At 53.4% G+C, this 13,244-nt stretch overlaps 1 pseudogene across 1 annotated transcript in view; it reads left to right on the top strand.

The window, feature by feature from the left end:
• Positions 1–4,759: 4,759 nt before the first annotated feature.
• LOC100997719 overlaps positions 4,760–13,244 on the top strand; it is an 11,379-nt pseudogene continuing 2,894 nt past the window's right edge. Inside the window, exons 1-8 of the transcript XR_004181792.1 lie at positions 4,760–4,918; positions 5,345–5,455; positions 7,535–7,707; positions 9,063–9,256; positions 9,397–9,714; positions 10,477–10,700; positions 11,063–11,166; positions 11,662–11,731. The product of XR_004181792.1 is annotated as a ral-GDS-related protein-like (transcript). The remainder of the gene's footprint in view (positions 4,919–5,344; positions 5,456–7,534; positions 7,708–9,062; positions 9,257–9,396; positions 9,715–10,476; positions 10,701–11,062; positions 11,167–11,661; positions 11,732–13,244) is intronic.

Below are 13,244 nucleotides of genomic sequence, written 5' to 3'. Positions count from 1 at the left end.
CTGGTGCCACTCAGTTGTGATGGAGGGAGGTCAGCACAGGCCAACTGTGGGCATGGGCAGAGCTCCTGTGCCCCCAGAGCCTGGCCAACACCCCCAGTGCCATTTGCAGCATTTATTGTTCCAGCAACCACCTTTCATGTGACGACACGGGCTGGAGCACGGCCAAGTGCGTGGGTCCTTCAGAACTGTCAGCTTGTGAATGCCTGGGAGCACCCAGCCACAGGGCTGGCCTGGCACTTGATGGACCAAGTCCAGCTATCAAACTCAGAGGCAGGATGGCAGAGGCATGGGCCCTAGAGTCCCTGGGTTCAAAATCAACCCCAGCCACTGACAGTGTGGGTATCACAGCAGCCTTTCCCTTCCTGGCCTCTGTCTCCTACCTGAAGAGCAGGGATAACTAGAACAGTTGCTGGGTGGATTCCCTGAGATGGCCACGCGCAGACTGTAGGAGGCACCTGCTACTTTCGAGGCCTCACAGGGTCTCGCCAGGCTCCGACACTGGGCTGTAGGAGCTTCTCTCCTTTCCTGATGAGCAGCTCAGAGCAGGGGCCCAAAGGGCGACCCTCCTATGCGCCCTGTCCTCCCTGCCCAAGGCACCCTCCACAGGTAGGATTTATCACATCACCTGCTAATTATCTGCAGTGCCTCAAAGTTCCAAGGAGAGGTTGAGGGTGGAAGGAGACTGTCCATGCCTCAGCCCCGACACTATCCCACAGCCTGGTCTCCAGGAAAGCCAACCCGCTGTTGTCTCAAGGCCTCCCTGGATGCCCAAGCACACCTGTTCACACACGGCCCCCTGTGACTTCACGGATGCCAAAACTGCCCAGCACTTTCCAGGCACGCCATGCTCTCATCACTCTCATCTGGATTTTGGGGACCTCTTTCCACTTCGTAGCAGCACCTTCCCGACCTCCCTCACTTCTTGGATGCTGGGCTCAGGAATGCTCTCGCTGATGAGTCTGCGTCCTGCATCCTGACTGGTCCTGTCCAACTGCTCCTGCCTCTATACCGCACTCACAGCCTTATCTGACCCCCAGTCCCCACGGGCCACCCTCTCACCTGGAGACTCCCAATCATAGGTCCCAGCCCCCCTGCGGTTTCCCTACTACAGCCCTGGCAATCCACATGCAAATCTGAGCACACCCCTCCCCTACTGCAAAAAAAAAACACTCCAGAGGCCACCCTTGTCCTACCTTGATGGTGCCAGTTCTTTCCTCTTTTTTTTTTTTTTTTTTGAGTGCAGCAGCTGGATATGAGCCATCCTTTCTTCTTGCTCCCTCCTGGTCTTTGGGACATTGCACTGACTCCATTATCATGGAGGCATTCTTCAGACCCCAATCACAATGCCACCTCCTCCTCAAGCCCTCCAGCACTGCATCCCACTCTGCAGGCTGGCTGCTACTGTTGCCTCCTCTCCACAGTATCCACAGTGGCCAGCAATCTTCACTGAATGGATGGAGGCCTAGCACACTCTGGGTCACATCCAGAAACTCCACAATAGGGGAGGAGACATGCTGTTTCCAAGGAAGGGCAGCTCCCCAGGCCTGGTCATTCTCCGACTCCTCCAGTCAAAGGCCGGGCACAGTCAGCTGGGATTGCCATGCTTCACTCTGACCCACACGACTGCCTTGCCTCCTCTATGGGAAGAGACCCCTCCACACAACCTCAAACCCAGACATAACAGGACAGGCTGGACACTAAAGAGGCCAGCCAGATCTCCACACAAAGGCTCTGCTCTTAAGCAGGAGGAAGTCTGAGGGGCAAAGGTTTCCTGAAGCAACTCAGGTCTCACATACCAGAGCCCCAAAATGGCTGCAAAAGCACCAGCTCAGCCAGCCAAGAACCCAGGTGCCACACCCTTCTGAGACCCAGACTCCAAGTGAGGATCACTGGGATTCAACAGCAACAGGAGGATGTGACAGCTGATGGACCAATACTTCCCAACACCCTTTCAGCAAGCAGCTGTGCCCCGCCCCTCCTCACATGACTCATTCAACTTCATTCCTGTTGTGGATGTCTCTGACCATGGGGTCATGACCTTTGTTCTCCTGCCACAGGAGTAGTGAGAGGCAGGATGGTGGTCTGGGAAGGAGGATCCTAGACTGGGTGTCCCATAGGACTAGGCTGTGACACATCCCACAGCCAACACTCATGCCCCAGTCAGCCCCCAAACCCAACAACTCCCCAAAACCCAGGATATAAATAGCCTGTGCACTGCTAAGCAGACACTTCAGGAAACAATCTGTTGGCTGTGAAGAAGATGCAGCCTCAGTTGTCTGTGAAGAAGATGCAGCCTCAGTAGTGTTCCACGAGCCCTCTGCAAACAAGATCTTTTTTGTTTGAATGTCCATTAGAAACACTAAAGGAGTTCTTAAAAGAAACAGGGCCAGACACGGTGGCTCAGAACTATAAATTCAGCACTGTGGGAGGCTGAGGCAGGACGACAGCTTGAGGGTAGGACTTTTAAGACCAGCCTGGGTGGAACAGTGAGACCAAACCTCTACAAAATACACAAAAAGTAGCATGGCATGGTGGTGCATGCCCATAGTCCCAGCTACGTGAGAGGCAGAGAAGGGAGGATTCCTTCAGCCTGGCAGATTAAGGCTGCAATGCCCAAGATCGGGCCACTGAGCTACAGTCTGAGAAACACCACAAGGTCCCGTTTCAAAAGAGAAAAAACAAAACAAAACCAAAGATACCTGTCTCCAGCCCCATCAAATAAATCCAAATCTCTGTGGGGTGACTCAGAGTATTAACATTTTTAAATTTCGCCTTTGCTGAGGCAAACGTATAGTAATGGTTGAAAACCACTGCGTTATGTAAATATACTTCCTATGACTTATTGGTAGCCTTTTCGTACCTAGCAATTTCTACAGACCCTCTCTTTGGGTTTCGGGAGCCAGAATGGGCAGGGCGAGGTGTGAAACGTCCTAGGAAACTGAGGGTAGAGCACAGCTCCTAGCTCAGGGGGACCCATTTCTGAGACTAAGGCACCCACTGGGGGCTCAGCCGATCTTCAGAGGGGAAATCACACCTCACAACCCCAGAGACCCAAAACAACGCTCGAGTTCAGCAGATACCTGCCAGTGGGCCCTGTAGCGGCAACCACAGGGAAAACTGCCACTGCATTGTCAGCTCCCTCCGGCCCCCTCTCAGGTCCCAGCAGCAGGAGGTCTCTGAATAAGCTCAGAGGTCTCAATAAATGGCGCGTTAAACCTCAGAGGAGTTATTAATAGGTGTAGTTACCTCAAGACTCCACCTGACCAGGGCCAAAAATGAGTCCTAGGAGGGCAGCCAGGAAGAAAGCAGGGTAGAGAGGAAACACAGGGAGAAGGGGCCCTGGGACCACGTCAGATATGGAGGGAACCAGGGGAATGAGAGCAGCCCTGATGATTGTGCTCCCCACAGCCCCTGCATGCCTGTGTCCCCTGAGAATTCAGGGTGAGGAGCTCACTCTTGCCCTTCACCTGTTCCTGGGCTCTGGCAGGCTGGCCTGCTTCCTGCCCCAGCCTCACCCACTCTCCGCACTCCTCACCACTGCTGTGGGCAAGCTGATCTCTCTGGTTTGCTGGGCTCTCACTCTCTGCCCAAGGCACTAAGTTAACATCTTTCCATTCTTTATTCTCTGTTTAAGATGGAAGCAATTCTCACTAACGCCATTTCTCAGAGGAGAAAACGGGCACAGGGATGTTCTATGACTTCCTCACGACCACCAAACAACAAGTGGGAGCGGGGCCTTGAAGGGAGGTCCACCCATGCTCCTAAAGTTGAGCCATCCTCCAGGGAAAAGACAGCACTTGTAAAAGCTCAGTGAATGGGGCAGAAATGTCCTCACTAAGGCCCTACCGCTGGCACCCCTGATCTCCACCCAACCCTTCAGAAGTGGGAGAAATACAATTCTGTTTTTGATGACCTCCCCAGGCTATGGCTCTTTGCTGTAATACACTGAACTGGCCCAGAAGTGCGATTCCACCATCTGTGTCCTATTCCATCATTCAGAAGGGAGTCACTAACCCCTCAGTGCTGTCTTTATGGATGCTGCCCACCCTAGGCTGAGATGAGGCACAGGGTCTAGGTCTAAAATAAAATGGGCAACGCAGCGTGCAATGTCAGAGTAGGTGGATGCCTGAATTTACGACCAACATCTATCTCGGTACAGCATGAAAAGACGAGGCCCAGGAGCAAAGTGCCTTTCCCTGAGATCACACTCCTTGGACCCCAGGCCCACTGGAGTTGTATTCCATGCTACCTCTCACTTTTCTGCATTTCTTCCATCTCGAAGTATGTGCAATATCTACAGGGACCACCACACCATGAGTTTTAAGATTTATCTCAAACACACTCCCAGGGAGCCCCTTAGGAAGGGTTATGATGCTAGCATAACCCCATTGGTGCAAGGTGGGGAGAGCCCAAAACACCAAAGGAGTTCTCTAGGGTCTCACAACTGCTAAGATAAAGGCTGTTTGACCCAGCACTGGCTCCTCAAACCTGGGACCCCGGTTATATCCAGGTCTTCCCAAGGTGCTGAAGGGGCACACTTTTGCATAATGGTGAACAGGTAAGGAGTTGACGGGGGAGGGTGAGCGGCCAGAAACCCAGAGGGGCCTTTGAGTAGGTCTTATGGAAAGGAGGCGCTTACAGGATGGAACCTACAAGATCTGACCTCACTTCCTTGCTAACAGACCCCCAGTAGAACTCAGAATTCTGGTAACTAGGCACCCATATTATACACACAGCCCCATTTCCAGTTCATTTGGTAGGCGACACTCCGGAGAACATGTTCTCCTGCTGTGTCCCGACGTGCTGCCGACCTCCTCGTCGCAGAAGAGGCCAAAATGAGAGTCTTTCTCAAGAATATAGACATTGGTTCAACCCTCACCCTCGACGCCTCTGGCCCTTTGCCAGAAGGCACCCACAGGTAACACAGGGCCCAGGGCAGGCCCGTCCAGGCCAGGACTCAGCTGTGCCCATCAGGGCAGCACCGAGTCCCTCCCCATATGTTTGGGGGAAATAGGAGATGAGGGGCCCTCCCTGGAGAGGAGGAGGTAGGTTGTCAGGTGTTTGCAGCCTGGTAGGTATGTCAGGTTCACAGTCCAGACCATGCCTGGCAGGATGGGAAGCTCAGTGTCGAGGACACAGTTTTACGCTCAGATGTGAATCCCAATTCATCTGTGGGAGACCTCAACCTTCTCTGGCTGGAGGTCTATGCAGATGCTCCTCTGTGCCAAACCCTGTTGGGGATGGGGACACCAGGAAGGAGTTCTAATGGGGGTGTGCCACTGTGGGGTCAGCCAGGCAGGCCACTGACACCCCTTGGCCCGGCTCTCGGGCCCTCTCTTTGCAGAGCTCCACACAGCAGATCAAACAGGAGCTGTTGGATGGATTCCATTTCTCCAACTTCTTCAAAGAAGGGCAGGGGCCCACCGCCACCAACCACGGCCAGTGCTGGTCTGGGGTGAGATTGGGTACAGAAGGGTCTCCACAGACAGGGACTCCAGAAAATCAGGGTGTGCCCAGGACTCAGACATGAATATGGGGACTCCCTAAGCTCTGTCCTAGGGATTTCCCACTTGAGTGGCCCAGTGTTCTCTTCCAAAGGAATCTGGCTGCCAGTAGTCCCCAGTGGCAACTTGGTTATAGGCAAAGTCCCTTTCATCTGTCAGAGGAAGATCAGAGAAAATCTATCTGTTTTCACTTTACGCTAAGCCAGGAACATCTCAGCATGTTGCCACAAGAATTGAGTATAATGGTAAAATTATAGCAACATACTCACACAGTTATCATTTTAACTCCCCACCGTAAGTGTATCTCCAGCAACAGGCATCTCCACTTCGCTGCCAGACCTCCTCCAGGACTTAAAATCCAAAACTTTTACACAAACAAGGTGGTGGTGGACATTGATTACAACAAAAGAAGGTGAAGCTACTCTATGCATTTGGCTTTAAAGCGTCATCTCACAGAACTCATCCCTGCAGGCCCATCAGGCAGGAGCTGTACCCTCGCATCTCACTGTAATATTGCTTAAGGACGGCCATGCTCCACAGCAAGGCAGCCTCTCAGTGCCGGCGGAGCCTGTAGTGATAAAATTCCCTTTCTAGGGAATTTTAGAAAGACTTTTCTACAGGAAGCATAATCCTATGTGTGTCCTAATAGGCTGGAACAGTTTCCCGGGGCTGCCATAACATGCCACGCTGACTGAAGGGCTTAACTCCAGAAATCTGGTTCCTCACAATTCTGCAGACTGGAAGCCCAACGTCAAGCTGTCAGACTGGGGTGGTTTGTCTGGGCCTCTCTCCTTGCCTTGGAGATGGCTGACTTCTATCTCAGTCAGCACAGGGTCTTGCCTTCAACGTCTCTGTGCGCTCACCACCTCTCCTTGTAAGAAACCCTAGGCATATTAACTTAGGGGCCACCCTAATGAACTCAGTTCACCTGAATTACCTCTTGGAGAACTCTGCGTCCAGACACAGTCACATTCTGAGTCTCTGGGATTGAGAATAAAAACGTTTACATTTGGGGGAGGGGACACAATTCAACCCATAAAATATACAAATCCCCTGAGGAAGACACACACCCGGGAAAGGGAAATCTGGGTGAAAGGATGTGCAGATAGCAAGTTTCAACAGCTCTAGCCAGTTGACTTTCCAAAAGGGCTCCAGCTGCTCACACGGTCACCAGCAGCCTCAGCCTCTGAAGGTAGCTGCTTCTCTGAACACGGCCTCCCCTGAATACTAACATGCTTTTAACTTTTTGCCAATCTGCTGTCTATGTGGCAGAGAAAATCACCTTGTTTCATTTCCACTTTCAAACGTACACTTGCGTAACCTTTCACGGGTTGCATACCTGCCTGCGTTTTCTCTTCCCCGAGTCGCCGGGCAGATCCTGGGCCTTGGGATGACCTTTCTCCCACCCTGGAGTCTTCTGGCATTTTCCCCTTGCCCAGGGCTGGGATGGCCGTAGCTCTTTCTCCAGACTCACGTTCATGTTAAAGGAACAAAAACAATCATATCCCTTTAAGACAAAGGGTTCTTCTAGAGCATCTTGTCCTGTGTGCTGTTGCTAAAATGAGGAGGGGACGAGACCTCCCCAGGCCCTTCCCCTCCATATCAGAAGTGGAGCCTCAGGTGGCCTACAGGGAATTTCATCCAGTCCTCCCTGTGGAAGGTGCTCACTTCTGACCCGGGTGCTGCTCAGCAGCCATGTGACATCCAAAAGCCCATGTCTCTTCTCTATCATGAGGATGATTTGTGAGGATTGCAGGGATGATGTTCTTCATGCAGGCTGCTGATACACAAGGTGCCATTGCCCCACAGATGACAAACACCATGACGATGCCTTGAAGGAGTGAATCATTTTATCAATTCTCCATCCTCACATGCAATTTTACTTTGAAAGCCTAGAACCCTTTTCAACATGGGCACCACATGCACAAGTCCCTGAAGGGTTGGCGCTTCTTGGTGTGACTTCCAGATCCCGATCCTCTGGTGGTTCATGGTGTTACCACTGACTCCCATGTCCCTCCTTGTCCCCCTAGTATGAAAATGAGATCTGCAGGATGTCAACTTTCCAGCCCGGCACAGGGGAGAAGCTGTTGGACTCCCTGGTTCCAGCCTTGCTAACTAAACCCATCTCCTCCTATGCCACCTGCCTGGGCCCCTCCTGGGACTTTATCACCGTGCCACACTTTTTGGAACTACTGGTTAGAAGGTGAGTGTCCATCCCCTCCAAGGCACGGAGGTGCCTCTGTCCCCTACTGGCTGGTCTTGAAGATGCAGCCTCCGAAGCCTCGATGGCTCTCCTCCTCCTAACAGGAGTAGTGGAGAACATGAACCTCACAGGGTTCTTGTAGGGGACTGAATGATTTAAGACACGCAAACAGCAATTCCTTAGAGCCTGTAAATTCGGACAATGTGCTAAGGGTGCCGGATTCATGTTTATTATTTTCTCTTCCCACTCACTGAAGCAGTTTCATATTCTGGCCGCATTCATCTCTCGCTGTTTAAAAGCAATATAGAGCAAGTCTGCAATGGCATTGCTAAAGGATGTCTGAGTTTCTTCTGGCTGGTCTTTCTCCTTGATACACAGACAGAAGAGGGGTCCTTTGGTGCTGGAAAAAAGGAGCCACAGGCCCACCAGACATCTGAGATGCTCACTGATTCTCCTTTAAATGGTTGGGCCCACTCTATTCCACACATACATACAGCACCCTACGGTTTCCTTCTTCTTGTGGTTTGGCATAATTTCATAAACAAAGCAGATGACAATCCTGGGCCTCAGTTCTACTCAGAGTCAGGCGCCACAGCAGGTTGTGAATAAAACAAATCATATCTACAGAATGTTAGAGGGGAAACCCTCATGGCCTCCTCTACGTATGGTGGCATCCTCCCAGATTCTGACTAGAATGATGGAGCCCAGCAACAAGTATAAACTGGGGGATTTAGGGTTCTGAAGGGCCTCTTCACCCACAAAACATGGGGAGAATTACATGGACTCTGGCTGGGGAGAGACTAAAGGAGCCCTGGGGTTCATATGTCTTAGAATTCCCACGACAAGGCTAACATCTGGGGACTTCCCCTGCAAGAGGGAAATACTGAGTTCAGTAGGTCATCTGCAAAGGAGAAGAGGCTGGGGTCACAGCTGGCCACTGAGAGACCCATCCCCAGCACTGCGGCTTCCCAACTCTACCTGTCCTCCTCCACCTGACTTCTGCCCCTACCCTCCTAACCCCAGGACCAGGGGACCCAGAGCTGGAGCTTTGATGAGCAAGCTGCTCACAAATCTGCCTGGAGCTGCAGTCTTGAGTGCCCAGGTGCACAGGGCTGTGCTCCAGGGCCATTGGAAAGAGAATGTCAGTAGGACGCTGGGGCGCATAAGGGTCTGTACAGCCCTGCTACATGGCCAGATCTGCCCCTTTCAGGACAGCACTGATGGCTTGTGGTAGGGTGGGGCTGTCCTCTACACAGGCAGCAAGAGGCCAGGGACCCAGAACCACACAAGGGTGCCCTGGAGGGTTGTGTGGGAGAAGGCCAGGCCTCTGACTCAGCTGTCCACTCCATCACCAGCACCACCACCTCCATTTTGTTCACCTGGCCCCCTGAAAACACTTCAGTTTGCTGCCAGGCCCTGCAACGGTCAACTTTCTGGATAATGCTGGCCTTCAGGACCTTCGCCTGGCCTGGACTGGGCTTGGAGGACCATCAGGAAATTGTCCTAGGCCAGTTGGTGCTTCCGGAGCCCAAGGAGGCCAAGCCAGAAGGTGAGGAGGCTTGCAGTCTGGAAGACTTTCTGGGGGTGGTGTTTTGGGGCTACAATTCCCTTAAATTCCATCTGGTCATTTCTGTGCTTGGAAAGCCCAGTGAAAAGTGACTGGTGTGGTGACCTTTTCTCCTTTTCCAGATCCTGCTCCGCCTCCTGGGCAACACGCATTAACAATGCTGGCCCTGGAGCCAGCACCACCACTGCTGGCGGACCTGGGGCCTGCTCTGGAGCCAGAGTCAGGTGCAGCCCTGGGTGCACCAGGATATCTACATTCAGCACCAGCACCAGCACCAGGGGAAGGGCCCCCTCCAGGGACAGTCACTGGAGCCACAGTCAGCCCCAGAGGCCCCCTGTCCCTGTCCCGGGACTGTCCAGAGCCAACACACTGAGGAGCTGCCGGACATCACGACCTTCCCTCCCAGGCTGCTGGCTGAGCAGCTGACCCTCATGGATGCGGTGAGCAGCTGGGCTTTGCAGGCTGTGCCTCTGGCACCAGCTGTCTCAGACCAGCCTCTCCCTGAGGAGCGGCCAATGCCCTGGGTCCAATTTCAGCCCCACTTCTTACCAACCATGGGATCTGGATGAGTTTCCTCAACCACAAGCCTTCCCTGTCTGCATGTGGACAGCAGAGACGGGACATCGCCTGTGCCAGCTGCACAGACTGACTGTGCAGACTGAACGACAGGGCATGGACAGAAAGCAGGACAGGGCAGGTGCTCACTGAGATGCAGGCAGGGCCATGGGTCACTCACCCAGCTGCTTAGGAGCCTCACTACCCTCAGCACCTATTAGGTACCTGATGCATACTAGATTCTATGGCAGACAACCAAACAGAGCCCACAGTTGCAGCTGCCACAAGGAAAGTGCACTGGTATGGAGAGAAGGAGTAGAGGGCTGATTGGGATGGGAGGAAGACAAGGTCTCAGGATGGGCTGGCCTTCTAGTTCTTGGAATGCAGATTGCCTGGGAGAAAATGTCACTCTCTCTTCCCACCCTTGTTGGGTTCTGGCCATGATGCATTCAGGGGCCTTGATGGGCAGAAGACCAAACCCAGGGACTCCCACAAGTCTGGAGCATATTTTAAAGCTTTCTGAGCTCCAGCTCTGTTCCTGCTGGGAGCCATGGACCCAGCTGTAGGCTCCAGTCCCTGCCACCTGGGACTGTGGGTGACTCCGAGTAGGCGTGTGCTGTGTCCGTGACACTCTCCTCCTCCCAAAGGAGCTGTTCAAGAAGGTGGAGCTCTGAGATGCTTGGAGGCTCCCTCTGGGGGTGCTTGACACTGAGGCGAGGGGTGGCATGTGGCTGGGTTCGTGCTACCGTTGCACACTTCCATGGGCTCACCCTTTCGTCCGCCACCTCCTGCAGGGGACCACAGCATGAGGGCCCGGGACAGGGCCAGGGTGGTGGAGCACTGAATCAAGGTGGCCAAGTGCCAAGCCATGGTTGGGCCTTGGGATTCCCTCTCTAAAAATGGGGAACTGCCTCTTCTCCTCCCTCAGCTTTCAGGATTGGCATCTGTATCTCTAGCCTGAGCCCTGCACATCCCCTAGGCCCTTCTTGCCAGAGCTTTCCTGACCTTGACTCCCATGGCCCAGTGGTGGCTGCTCACTTCCAACCTGGGCTCTTCCTTAGGTTGCACAAAACTCCTCTTAGATGAGTGACATTCACTTAGCCCCAGGTGTGCCCTCCTGAGGCTCCCTGGGCCTCTGCTTTGTCCAGGAAGGGAGATCTCAGCAGAGGGGGCTGAGGCTGAAGTGGGCTGGACTCCAACTCTGGACCTCACAGCTCACTCTTCCCTCTCCAGGAGTGCCTAAGCCTCAACAACTTCTCTTCAGTACACGCCATCATCTCTGCTCTGCGCAGCAACCCAATACATCGGCTACACAAGATGTGGGCAGCAGTGTCCAGGTGAGGAGGGCTCTCTCCACGGGAGCACCAGGGTTGACCTAGGGACCTATAGGTCTCCCCATGTGCCCTCAGTGACTCTGAAAGGTTCTTGGAGACCAGGGACACTGGAGGCAGGGATGGGCTGGTGGGTGTGGTCACTAAGCTGCCCTGGACTCCTAGGCAAAGATTTCCAACTCAGGACTAAGGATTTTTAACCATCAGGAACAGACTGGAGCCAACTGGAGGCTTTCAGGTGTTTGTACCCAGCAGTGGAACTGTGTCCAGCTGGAAGCTAACTGTGAACACACAGGGGCTCATGTGAAGTGGAGATGGGCCAGGGGAGGAGCATGAGACATCCCACCCTGGTCCTCTGGAGCCCTTGTCATCAGAGGACCCCACTGAAAACTCTCACCCAGGAAGTTGGGATTCACTGGGTTTTCAAATAAAAGGGATTGCAACTCACAAATCTCCCTGATTATTCCCAAATTTACCCTTCTTTCTTTCCTCTGTCCATAGCAAAAGCAGAAAATATCTAAAAGAACTCTGCAAAAAAGACACTGCAGTGAAGAGGGACCTGCTGATCAAGGTACAGTGGAGTCTGGGAGATGCGGGACAAGTGTTTAAGGGTCAGAGGAAAGAGTGAGTTTGGAAGGGCATTGGACCCAGTGTGCAGTGGTTATTTTGTTTTGACTTACATACTAAAAGTGGACTTCAAAAATACCCTCTATGCCTACCTTGGGCCAACAGAAAGAGAGGTGTGAGGGTCCATGGGCACATGGGGGCACAGGGACAGGAGGCCCTGGAAATGGGATGTGGCAATGGCTGCTGGGTTTCTGAGCGGGGGTGATGAGCTGCAGCATTAGCAGGGCTCTGGCTCCCAAGCTGGTCCATGCTGCTGGCATGGAGCTTCCTCCACACTGAGGGGTTGTCATGGTAGGTGGGACTTTCTTCCTTTCTCAAACTGACCAGCAATTCCTCAGGAAGCCAGGCCTCTGCTGCTGCTTCTGTCTGCAGCGCACCTCCATGGGCAGGGGGCCTCTATCCGCACTGGGGGAAAGAGGGAATGACAACAGAGGAAGCTCATGTGCCAGGGAGTCCAGTGGACCACCCAGCTTTGAGTACCAATGGGCATACTCGGGACAGATGTACGTGTTTGCTGCGACTCCCTGCTCTGCCCTTTGTAGACACCCAAAAACGGTCATGTCCCAGGATTCTCACCAGTTAGCAGTGACACATGCTCATGACAAGTATCTGGGGAATTCATGCATACCTCGGCGATACTCCCTGACCAGATCTCAGAATCTTCCATGCAAATGAGAAGGCAACATGTCACCCCACCCAGGATTCTGGAAAAGCCTGCCATGTCAGTCAGAGATGGCAGCTCAGGAGGCCACTTCCTGAGTGGAGGAAGAGAGAGTTCTGTGCACGGAACTCCTCTGGGGGATCATTGGCGAGGCAAAACCTTTTTCATGGCTCAAACCCAGTTTGTGTGGCAGAGACTCCAGTGGGGCTCAGATAGGCAGGTGCCACTTAACCAGGTCTCCTAAACCTCCCTGTCCCTTTCCCATCACGACTGTGCCTGGCTGGAGACCTAGACACTCAGAGACTCCAGAGAACACGACCCTGCTGGGTGGTGGTGCTGGGATGCGGGGTGAAGGCAGCCGAGACAGAGACTCCAAGAGGGGATGGAGGTACCCTCTCTTTTGGGGCCCTGGGGAGTCACTGCCCACTCAGGGCCTCTGTTTCCTCATCTGGAAAATAAAGGGATGCTCAGCCTGTAGTGCGGGCCTCACAGGGTGGAAATGAGGTTGGAGAAAAGAAAGCAATTTGAGGGTGCTCGTGCCTGGTTCTTCCTCAGAGGGATGAGGGGGAGAACAATGGCAACAGCTACAGGTAACTGAGCACTCAGGAAGCCCTGTGAGGTAGCTGTGGTTTTCATGGCTCTTTACAGAAGAGGAAACAGTCACAGGGAGGCCTGGCTGCATGATTGGGTGACACACACAGGGAGTGTGGGGCTGGGCCAGTCCTATCAGCACTGTGCCAGGTGACTCACGCCAGTCCCTGGGGATCCAAGTGCGGGGTGGCTGGGGTGTAACTGG

This window comes from Papio anubis, unplaced genomic scaffold (genome assembly GCF_008728515.1).
Source record: "Papio anubis isolate 15944 unplaced genomic scaffold, Panubis1.0 scaffold722, whole genome shotgun sequence".
NCBI classification, from domain to species: Eukaryota; Metazoa; Chordata; class Mammalia; order Primates; family Cercopithecidae; genus Papio; species Papio anubis.
The sequence above is the reverse complement of the archived record's forward strand: the minus strand, read 5'-3'. Positions and strand labels throughout refer to the sequence as shown.